Here is a 9,404-nt window from a genome sequence, read left to right on the forward strand (position 1 = left end):
TGCTTCTAATTAATGTCAGTGTAGCAACCCTCTTAGGAAACCAGATTCTCTTTTACAAACTGAAAATAAAAGCTTTCAAACTATGGAAGTGTGGATATTGCTGCTTAAAGATAGTTGAAGTACTTCCAGCATGTAATTTTTATTACTCAAATATAAATCTGGATAAATATTTAACAAACTCAACACATACACTTACTTAGATGAGGCATGTTTGCTGCTTTTGCGAGCGCTGATTGCGGCTTGCCATGGGCTCTTTACCCACAGAGGGAACTTCCATTGCTCAGTAGCCTGCAGAACTCTCCAGCGGGTCAGAAGGTTGAAGCTGCAGAAATGCAATATGCAGATTTTCTTAGCTCAGCTCTATTTAAAGATAAACAGAAGATGAAGATGTTGTCAAAGTCGTTTACATTATGTAAATTGTGAGAAAGCAGAATGTGTGTGTTGGAAATAGTTATATTTGTTTGTTCACTTAAAATATCTGCCATACTTAATGTTTACTTTTTTATGTCAGATTCCTTCCATTTCACTGCAGAACTTAATTATCTTTAGATACGAATTGCTAAAAGTACTTAATCATGTTGGCTACCTACAGCAATGCACATACATCCACAATAACAATACATCTGCAGTAAGCACCCTAATTTTTATAAGTGGGTTGTCAGACAGGTAATTAGTACTTAATGAAAGATGGGCTCCAATTTGCTTTCCGCAGTCTTTAAGACTTGCTTTTTTTTTTTTTTTTGATCCAATTCAAGCCCGATTAAAACTGTCTCTACAGGTAGGTTTACTGTATTTTCACATCTTAGAAAAGATAGAAATGGCAATGCACCAGCTGCAACAGGTGCATCATGTCCATAATATTGTCTGGTTTTAATAAAAATGCAGAGAAAAACGAGATTTTGAAAGTGGTAGCTGCTTGCGTTTTATTTTTTCTGTGTTGCCAAAAAATCTACCAGTGCTGGACTTCAGCACACTGAAATATCACATACGAAATAATTTTTTCACAGCTACTTGGCTTGCACTTTGCTTTGATGTTTGCTTTACCCATGATGCAGTTGTTTTTGCCTTCTGTCTCCTGTTGCTACAATAAGCCATTTCCCATACATGTCATCTCCAAAGGGGAAAAGACTGCATGGAAACAGAACAAAGAAAACAGAACAAAAGAAAAGCAGGGATTTTTCCAAAGGCCCATCTGATGTACAAGTATAAACAGGAAAAAGATGCCTGAGGAGGTAGGAGCCAGGAACTGTATGAGCAGACAGCTGTTAACTTGTGTAGTTAGCAGCACTTTGGGATCCTGAATGGTAAATAAATAAATGATTTGAATGCATACAGTGAAAAATATGCTCACTTCAGTACCTTTAGCATAACATTTAACCATATCGTACATTCCGAGCAGTGTCAGTTGAATGTGTAACCTTCATTCTCCTTTTGTAACAGCAGGTTCAGGTATCCATAGTTCTTTTGGTTCTATCCCCAGAAAAGGCAACACTTCAAGATATCAGATGTAAAAGTATTGTCTGCTGTGATGAAGGAAATAAAAATAAAGGAACAACTCACAACAGAACACAATAAGTCGTGTGTGGCTATGTTCTCAAGAGACCAACGTGTTGGGCCTAAATCCTTTTAAATATTTTGTAAAAAAATCAGATAGGAATTGCCCAAAATTAAACTTTAAAATTCACATTCCCATGATAACTATTAAGAACTCACAAATCTAAATCACAGTATTTTTACATTCGTTTTTTTTTTTTTTAATAAAACAAGAGAGGCAAGGTTTTAAAAACTGACTTACTATCTGAAATATCTCATGAACTAACAGTCTTGCTTCATCTCAATGTGAATTCTTAATGTCACATTTAATTTACTATAATTATGCTTGGGGTAGAGGATCTGATCAGCCTGCACAGTGAGGCCTGGTGTCTATACTACCTAGAGTGAAGTATGGGGGACTGGGAAGCTATTATTTACATACCAAAACAGAAAGCAAAAGGCATGTTAGGGAAAAAATCTGCTACTAAGGAGATAATACCCAACTCTCTACGTAACAAATACAGTGCATGCATTTTCTCTTCGGAGTGCAGAAAACAAATTTTTCAGCTTTGTATTTTCTCTGCTGTTCTCTAGTCTATTTTTTCATCTCTAATTTCTGTTTTTCCTTAAGATTCTTACTTCTTTTCTCTAAACTTTTATTCTCAGGAATTCTCCTAACACTTCATCAACTCTCTTCTCAGCTACTGCACAGGACTCTCTCCTGCTCCTCTTGACAACAGCTTGTTTTGCTTCAATAGAAGAAAACTGTTTTTCTGTTTCATGTGCTCTCTGTTTACCGGGTTATCTGTTCACTACAGTTATCATCACTGCTCATTCCAAGCCCTGTTTTGTCAGACAGCACCCTGAGCCCTCTTTTCCTGAAAAGAAAATGGCCTCTTTATTTGTGATCCATCATATCCCTGCCAAAATTTCCCATGCTGTATCAACTCAACTTTGTTTTCTGTTAATTTCTGCCCATTACAAATTCACATCAGTCCTAGCTGACATCTAATGTGCATCCACATCCTGAGCAAAGTGAGCAAGAAGTGATTTGACATAAGTTCTGAATAAATAGTGACACTGAATGGAGAGGTCACATTGAAAAGACAGAAACAGGACCTATTATAAATGGTTTGTAAAACTTGTTGCATGAATAAGTATGACATTCTGTAAGATGTTGTATTGCTCTTTTTTATCTAATTTTTAAGTTATAAGAGGAGATGGAGTGCTAGCATATGGAGTACATTGGAATGGAAGTGAAGGAGTCTTTTCAATGAGGTATTACACAGTAAAAGTATTGCATTCATCCAAAGAGTAATGGGATGTATTTCAGGAGAAAGACTGGCGAAAGTTCTCAACTTCAGATAGATTGATTTCAGCTCATTAACAAGCAGGTTTGATCTAATTGTCTTTTTATTGCTCTGAACATTCCTGAATTATGCAGAGAATTTGGGTTACGTGATTTAGTGTTGGATTAAAAAATGTCATAGCTTGACTTTCTTTAAAATAGTGTGGAACTTTGTTCACAGTCAACGAAGTTCATTATTTTTTTGTTCAAAGCCCAGCTGCAGGCCTGAAGCATTTCTCATAAATATCAGGAAGTACCTGAAGCCACAGTTAGGATTAAAGAGTTGATCTGAACCTTAGATCTCAGCTTTAAAGCTGTAATGTACAGTGAATTTGGTTTCATGGTAAAGGAAATTGTAATTGCTAAAGTATGTTTTCTTAAGTCGCAAAATCACTTTTGAAATGTTTTTACTGAAACATTTATCAGTGCTATGCATGCATGAGAACAAGTGGACTTGCAGCACAGTGTTTTCACAGGATCACAGCGCTGGTTTATGTACTGGTGTCACTGATCCAGTCTCAGAGGACAGCCTTGCTACTCCTTTGTGCACAGCATTGTTACTGAAATTATCAGATCTGCAGCCACAATCTTTAGGACTATCCAAGCAAGTGAAGTAACAATTTCAGTACGCTACTCCAGTAATTTTTCTGCAAGACTGGTCAAATTTTTGGTTATCTGGCAGGTATGCTCTCATCAGAACAAGGAACACAAATCCACAAGTGATATCTTTAGTTACAAAAGTGCAGAGCAAATCTCTCAGCAGTGCTAGGACATTAGAAAAATCACCTTGCTCCTCAGTCCCTGCAAATAGAGTCTGGTCTGCATGGCTGAAAAGAGTGGAAGAGCACGACTAAGTACCAAGCAGGTTTCTCATGGCTTCTACACTTGGGTAGGTGCATCAACCAAACCATATACCCTGAATTCTGTTTCCATAGTAGTTTAACCTGAACATTTTATTGCATGAAAGCAACTCTCTTTATCGTATTTATGCAGAAAATAGAAAGTGAACATTTAGTATTCCTTTACCTTTTGCAAACGATGTTACATTTATCCATGTATATTTAAACATTTCCACAAGTGGCAGCATTTAATCACATTCTATCGCTTCATTACTGTAAGCGATCCAGAGAAAATATAATGCTTAAGATTGATTACTGCTCCTGAAAACTTGGCTTTCTTGTGTACATTTTGGAAATAAGAAAGGCATATTTCATATAGCTTTTGTACAAGTGGGAATCACATATAGAAGTGTTATTCTCTGCAGTCTACATAAGCAAAAACAAATGTCTGTTTTCACAGTTCTAGTGAATCTATCATAGGCTGCCTATAAAGGCAGTAGGTTTTAATTAGGATGCTTGTGAATTCAGTGCAACAATGCTATCAAAACATGGAGGGACATTTATGCCTCTACTGACCTTCAGTTCTGTGGGATTCCACGTAGATGGGTGATTTATGATCCTGGCCAATAGTTACAGACGCTCTTCAGGTCATCACAAGTTTTCACGACAGACATTAATAGGAGATTTGTATATTTTCCTCCTATATTTGATTGTCAAGATCTGGTGTTACTTTTGTCATCTTGGGTTCTGTTGAGGTGAAGGGAGAGCAGACAGAATCTGTGTGTGTATTTACAGTATACGACATAGAATTTGAATACAAAACTGCAATACTAGAATAACTTGCTTAGATGCTGCCTTTTACTGAAGATGCCTAGTTTCATGTGCACTGAACTTTCTGATTATAAATTACCTCAGGCACTCCAAGTTACTGTTTTTTACTTTCCCAGCACAAAACTGCCTTGACAAAACTTGTCAGATTCTTTGCATCAGAGGCAGTTCAGGAGCAAACAAGACTCTCCAAGTTAGAAGCACTCACTCTGTGGCTTACTTCCATGATAACATGGGAAAGACACTGAAAGGTCAGTGAGAAAGATAGAAACCAAGTATGAGCAGTAGGCAGGAATAAGCAGCTGCCACTGTTAGAACATCCACCTACTGACAATTGAATTTATCTGTGCTTTCAAACTCAGCCTAAGCAAAGAGGTATGTGGGCTGCATGAATTCCCATAGGGCAACCTAACATCAGCCATTCTTCATCAGGAGTTACTTCCAAGCATGCAGTGGCTTATTTGCATGAATTAACTGTGAAACATAAGCAAAGTGAGTCCAACAGAGAAATGAAAAAGAAAGAGAAAAGAGGAGCCATAAGCATCAGCTCTCTTCATGAAAGATCCACCTGACTTGTGTGATCAAAAACGATGGACACTGCTGTTTCAAGATAGATAAGAGCTGGAAGATGCTTGGCTTGAGAGAGTTCAAGGTGGAGTCTAAGTGGATGACTGCACCCTTGCAGCCCTGAATAAGACCAGCAAATAACTCACAGTACAAAAAACACCTGTAGTCTCCTCCATGGCATGTACTAGTGCATGCACTGCAGGCAACATGGTGAGGGAATTACTGTTACTCTGCAAAGCTCTCCTTTATTGAGTCAAGCCTGCATCCATCCTTATAAATGCAAAGAAAGGGGCAGGTGGATTCAAGTCCAGTATGCAGACTTTATGCTGGCTCAATGCACTGGCTTTTTAGGACTCCTGAGTCCTATTTACTATGAAAGGGAACTGTGGCCCATAGCCAGGCATCTTTATTACATTGAGTTTCTATTTGCTGAACTCAGGTGCAAAGTTTGAAATCCTCCTGTAGTTTCCACTGGAGCTATAAACCACTTGAAGTAGGTCTTTTCAGTGGCAGAAGAACTGGAGTGACCAAATCTGCAGGACCATCCCTGAGATAGTGTGGGAACCTCTATAACCAACTGTGAAGGGTGTTGGGAATGCACAAATCCCTGCCTGCCTGCACCCGGTGAGAACAGACAGTGTTATGCTATTATGTGCTGTGTACACACAGACAGGCAATGGTCAGCTCCCAAAAAACATAGGCCAAAAATGCCCCACTACATTCAAGCTTCTGTCAAGGAAAACGAAACCCCATCCAGAATTCTGAAAGATGTGAAAACAGGTTCTTTTTCACACTGCTTTGTTCTGTTTTCCTCAAACACACAGTTAACTCCTGCCTGACACTGCACCATGGAAAGGAGACTGGTGGGCACTGTAAAACCACAGTGACACCTTCCAGCCTCCCAGTATGACTCAAAGCACCACCTTCCAACCCTTTGAAGTCTTAACTACATTTTAAAGTGAATTTTTTAGAAGGAGACAAAATTATTCTAAGCTCTTAAAGAGTTTTTAAAATGGTTCCCACTAAACGCAGGTTTGTGGCCATACAGCAACAAGGACTTCTGACTGTACAGGCAAAGAAATACAAATCAGTCATTGTATCAATACATAAAAACCTTGGAATCATTGGTAGCTTTTCTATACTGTTAGCGGCACAGCAAAGGATAGAGCAGTGGTGCTAAAAGACTGATCAGTGTTAATTTAAAATGAACTACAACTCTTAATCCGTAAGATTTATCCTTTATGATTAATGAAGCCAAATTCATGAAGATAGATCACTGTCCCACAAGAGACCATTCCAGTTTTCTCTTGATTACAATATATAACCTAAGAATAAAATTTCTATGCTTCTAAAATCACAGTCTTTTTCAGTGCAGTTTAATGAAAACTTACCCATACCTTTCTGATGAGATAGCCAGAAATTAGTGCAGTGCTTTGAGATGAGATTAAAAGATAATGTCACAATTTCCCCATCTTGACGCTGATTATGTTAAGGATCATCCTAAATTCCATGGATTTTTTTATTTTATTTTATTTATTTATTTTTTTTTTGTGAGCTATTATTACACTGAATATTTGCATGTAACTGCTAACAGCCATCTTTTCTGGTTCCGAGTTCCCTGGATATCTCTGGCCCAAGTGATGAATCTCATTAGCGCACTTGCCCGTATTTCAGCCAAACGTGCCCAATTTTAGGAATCTTTGCCTAAGTGGCACAGGTCTTAACTACTGTCCTTGTGTCAGCTCCCTGATCCAAATCTAGTATTTGCATTTTTTTTACTCTGTGATTTGCTTATTTCTCACTGTCTCACTTCTCTGATAGGTTCTACAAACACAAGATATTTTAAGCAAAATTTGAACAAAAAGGCTGCTTTTCCTGAAACAAAGAGGACTGGTCTTGCCTTGGGCCCATCAGCAAGTCAGCATGGAAGAAAGTAAAACAAAAAAACCCACAAATTTGTTCATTAATTGGTCTACATCAACTGTTTTTATTTAGTTCAGGAGTTCCACACTGCAAATTTTCACTACTCAGTAAGACTATGTTGTTATTTCATCATTGCCACTACTAACCTTTTAATTTCCACAGATTTTCATCTCTAAGTATCATAATTAAGCAGAACTAATGAGCTAGTGAACTCATTGGATAGCACCTCCTGAACAATGTGCAAGTTGGGTGATGCTAGAACTGCTTACTCTTAGCATTTCAGGTAGGAATCATGAGTAAAATTTCATTGCAACTATTCAAGGAAGTAAAAAAAATTAAATGTACATACACAGATTCACTTCCAGTTTTCCTTTTCCTTCATCTTCCTTCTTACTCTTCTTTGGACTGGAGAGATTGTCTGGACCATTGCTTTCACGCCAGATAACCACCTAGATGATAATTAGAAAAATAGTTAATTTTTTCTTAATTTTGTGTTTAGCAGATTCCTTACGATGCCTATATTGATATTGCCTGACAACTTGTTTTATTATAGCCTAAACAAATGCTAATCCTTTATTTAATTAAGAAGATATATAGATTAAGGCAGATGCAATGTCTTTTCACAACAAAGGACCTGACCAATGTCTTTTGGAACCAGACAAAAAAAAACAAGACATGTCACATTTCAGCCAAATAAAAAAATGCAAGTAGGGCATTAGTCCAATGCTTTTGTATTGTGCATTTCAAAGTTTGCAACCAGTGGGTAGGGCAAAAATAAATCAGGGCCTCCTATGGTGAAAATGTATTTGGGATTCAAGCATCTAGAATCTGACCCTATCTTCTGCTCCCTGGGATTGTCAGCTGCTTCAGGGGTCGTCTGATATATACCTCTTTTTCTCACTTCTGAGAATTTTTAGCTTGGAGTGTGTTTGAAAACACTTCAGAAAAAGGGTGGAAAACACAGAGTGCCTTCTTTGAAATACACTCCTTTGTTAAATTCCTTTCCCAAGGGTAAAGAGACTCTCAAACACCTGAGGGTAACAAATGACTCTATTCAATGGTCACACAAATGACCTAATAAACTCCCCAAGGGTTACAATGGCTTATTTGTCATCATTTCTTGTCAGCTCCTTATAGCACCAATGTAAATTGAAGCAAAACAATAAATACCAGAGTTATTTTCTTTATTCTGAAGATACCTTAAGGACCAAATGGTGCTTTATGATTTAAAAATCCCAATATTTAATTTTGCGATTGAATTTAAATCATACTGACACGTTTTGTCTTAAACAAAATTTATATTTACCTACACACAAAACATCTGTCACCATTTCACTCACTTTCCTTGGAACATTTTCAGGCCATGATTTTATAAAATTTTATTTTGGCTAACTTTTAAAATGCTGGAGCGTAGCCTGATGGACCACGTTATAAATGCTTGTGCTGCATGGATTCACAATAGACTTCGGTGGGAAAAGAAGGCGTTCAGTGCAGTAGTAAAGATCCTGATCTCTATAACATTAATTTGAAGATGTAGCACTTTCCTTGTGTTTAAAATCCATTCTGGGCTGGGATCTGATCCACGATGCTACCCGTCACAGGGCTCTTATAAAGAAAAGAGGCTGTAGAGCTGACCTAACAGAGGAGATAGAAACCCATTTGTGTTGTTAAACTATCGTGTTAATTAAGAGTAGAAAACACTTATTTGAGGCACTGTTGTGGTTTTCATGAGCCAGCTGAAGACATCGTATAATTCAGCACTATCAGTTGCACACGGATCCTACAATGTACATCACATAAGCATCATTGTAGTGGGTACTTGATGCGTGCAGTATCCTTCAGATTCAGTGCTGCATTCACCTATTTCTGACAAGTTGTTGATCAAGTTCAACAGTGAACACCCCTGCCAAGAAAGATAATTCATAGATACTTCGAAGAATTATTTTTATGATACATGACACAGGTTTTCTTTATTCAGTAAAATAAAAATGTAAAATGATGAGAAATATACTGTTTGATAAATATGCTGAAGTGCTGTCCATTATTTTGGTCCTAAATATAGAGACAATATTAATTTCAGCACGTCTGACTTTTACATGCCGTGGTTTCATGGTGAGAGAACTCAGCCATGAGGCATATGTTCAGAAACAAAAAGATAACTGAGGGTAAATGCATCATGACTTCATATTCTCTAGGAGGGGACAACTCAAGGTGCCCAGATGGGTGCAAAGAAATTCTTATTTCCTAAGTCAACATTTTGCTGGGCTGTATCTCTTACTCCTACTAAGCTTCTTGTAGGCAGATGGAAAACATCCCGGAGGAGAAACATAATTCACTAAAAGTACCAAATGAAATATGTCTTTGTT

The 9,404-nt window shown here is 37.6% G+C and overlaps 1 long non-coding RNA gene across 1 annotated transcript; it reads right to left on the reverse strand.

Annotated features, from left to right (window-relative positions):
* On the reverse strand, nt 1,329–8,033 carry LOC110406644. Its single transcript, XR_002443538.1, has 3 exons — nt 7,388–8,033; nt 4,297–4,467; nt 1,329–1,523 (listed from the first exon to the last, which is right to left on the reverse strand). It is a non-coding gene; the product is annotated as an uncharacterized LOC110406644 (long non-coding RNA).

The sequence above is a fragment of the Numida meleagris genome, chromosome 14 (genome assembly GCF_002078875.1).
Source record: "Numida meleagris isolate 19003 breed g44 Domestic line chromosome 14, NumMel1.0, whole genome shotgun sequence".
NCBI classification, from domain to species: Eukaryota; Metazoa; Chordata; class Aves; order Galliformes; family Numididae; genus Numida; species Numida meleagris.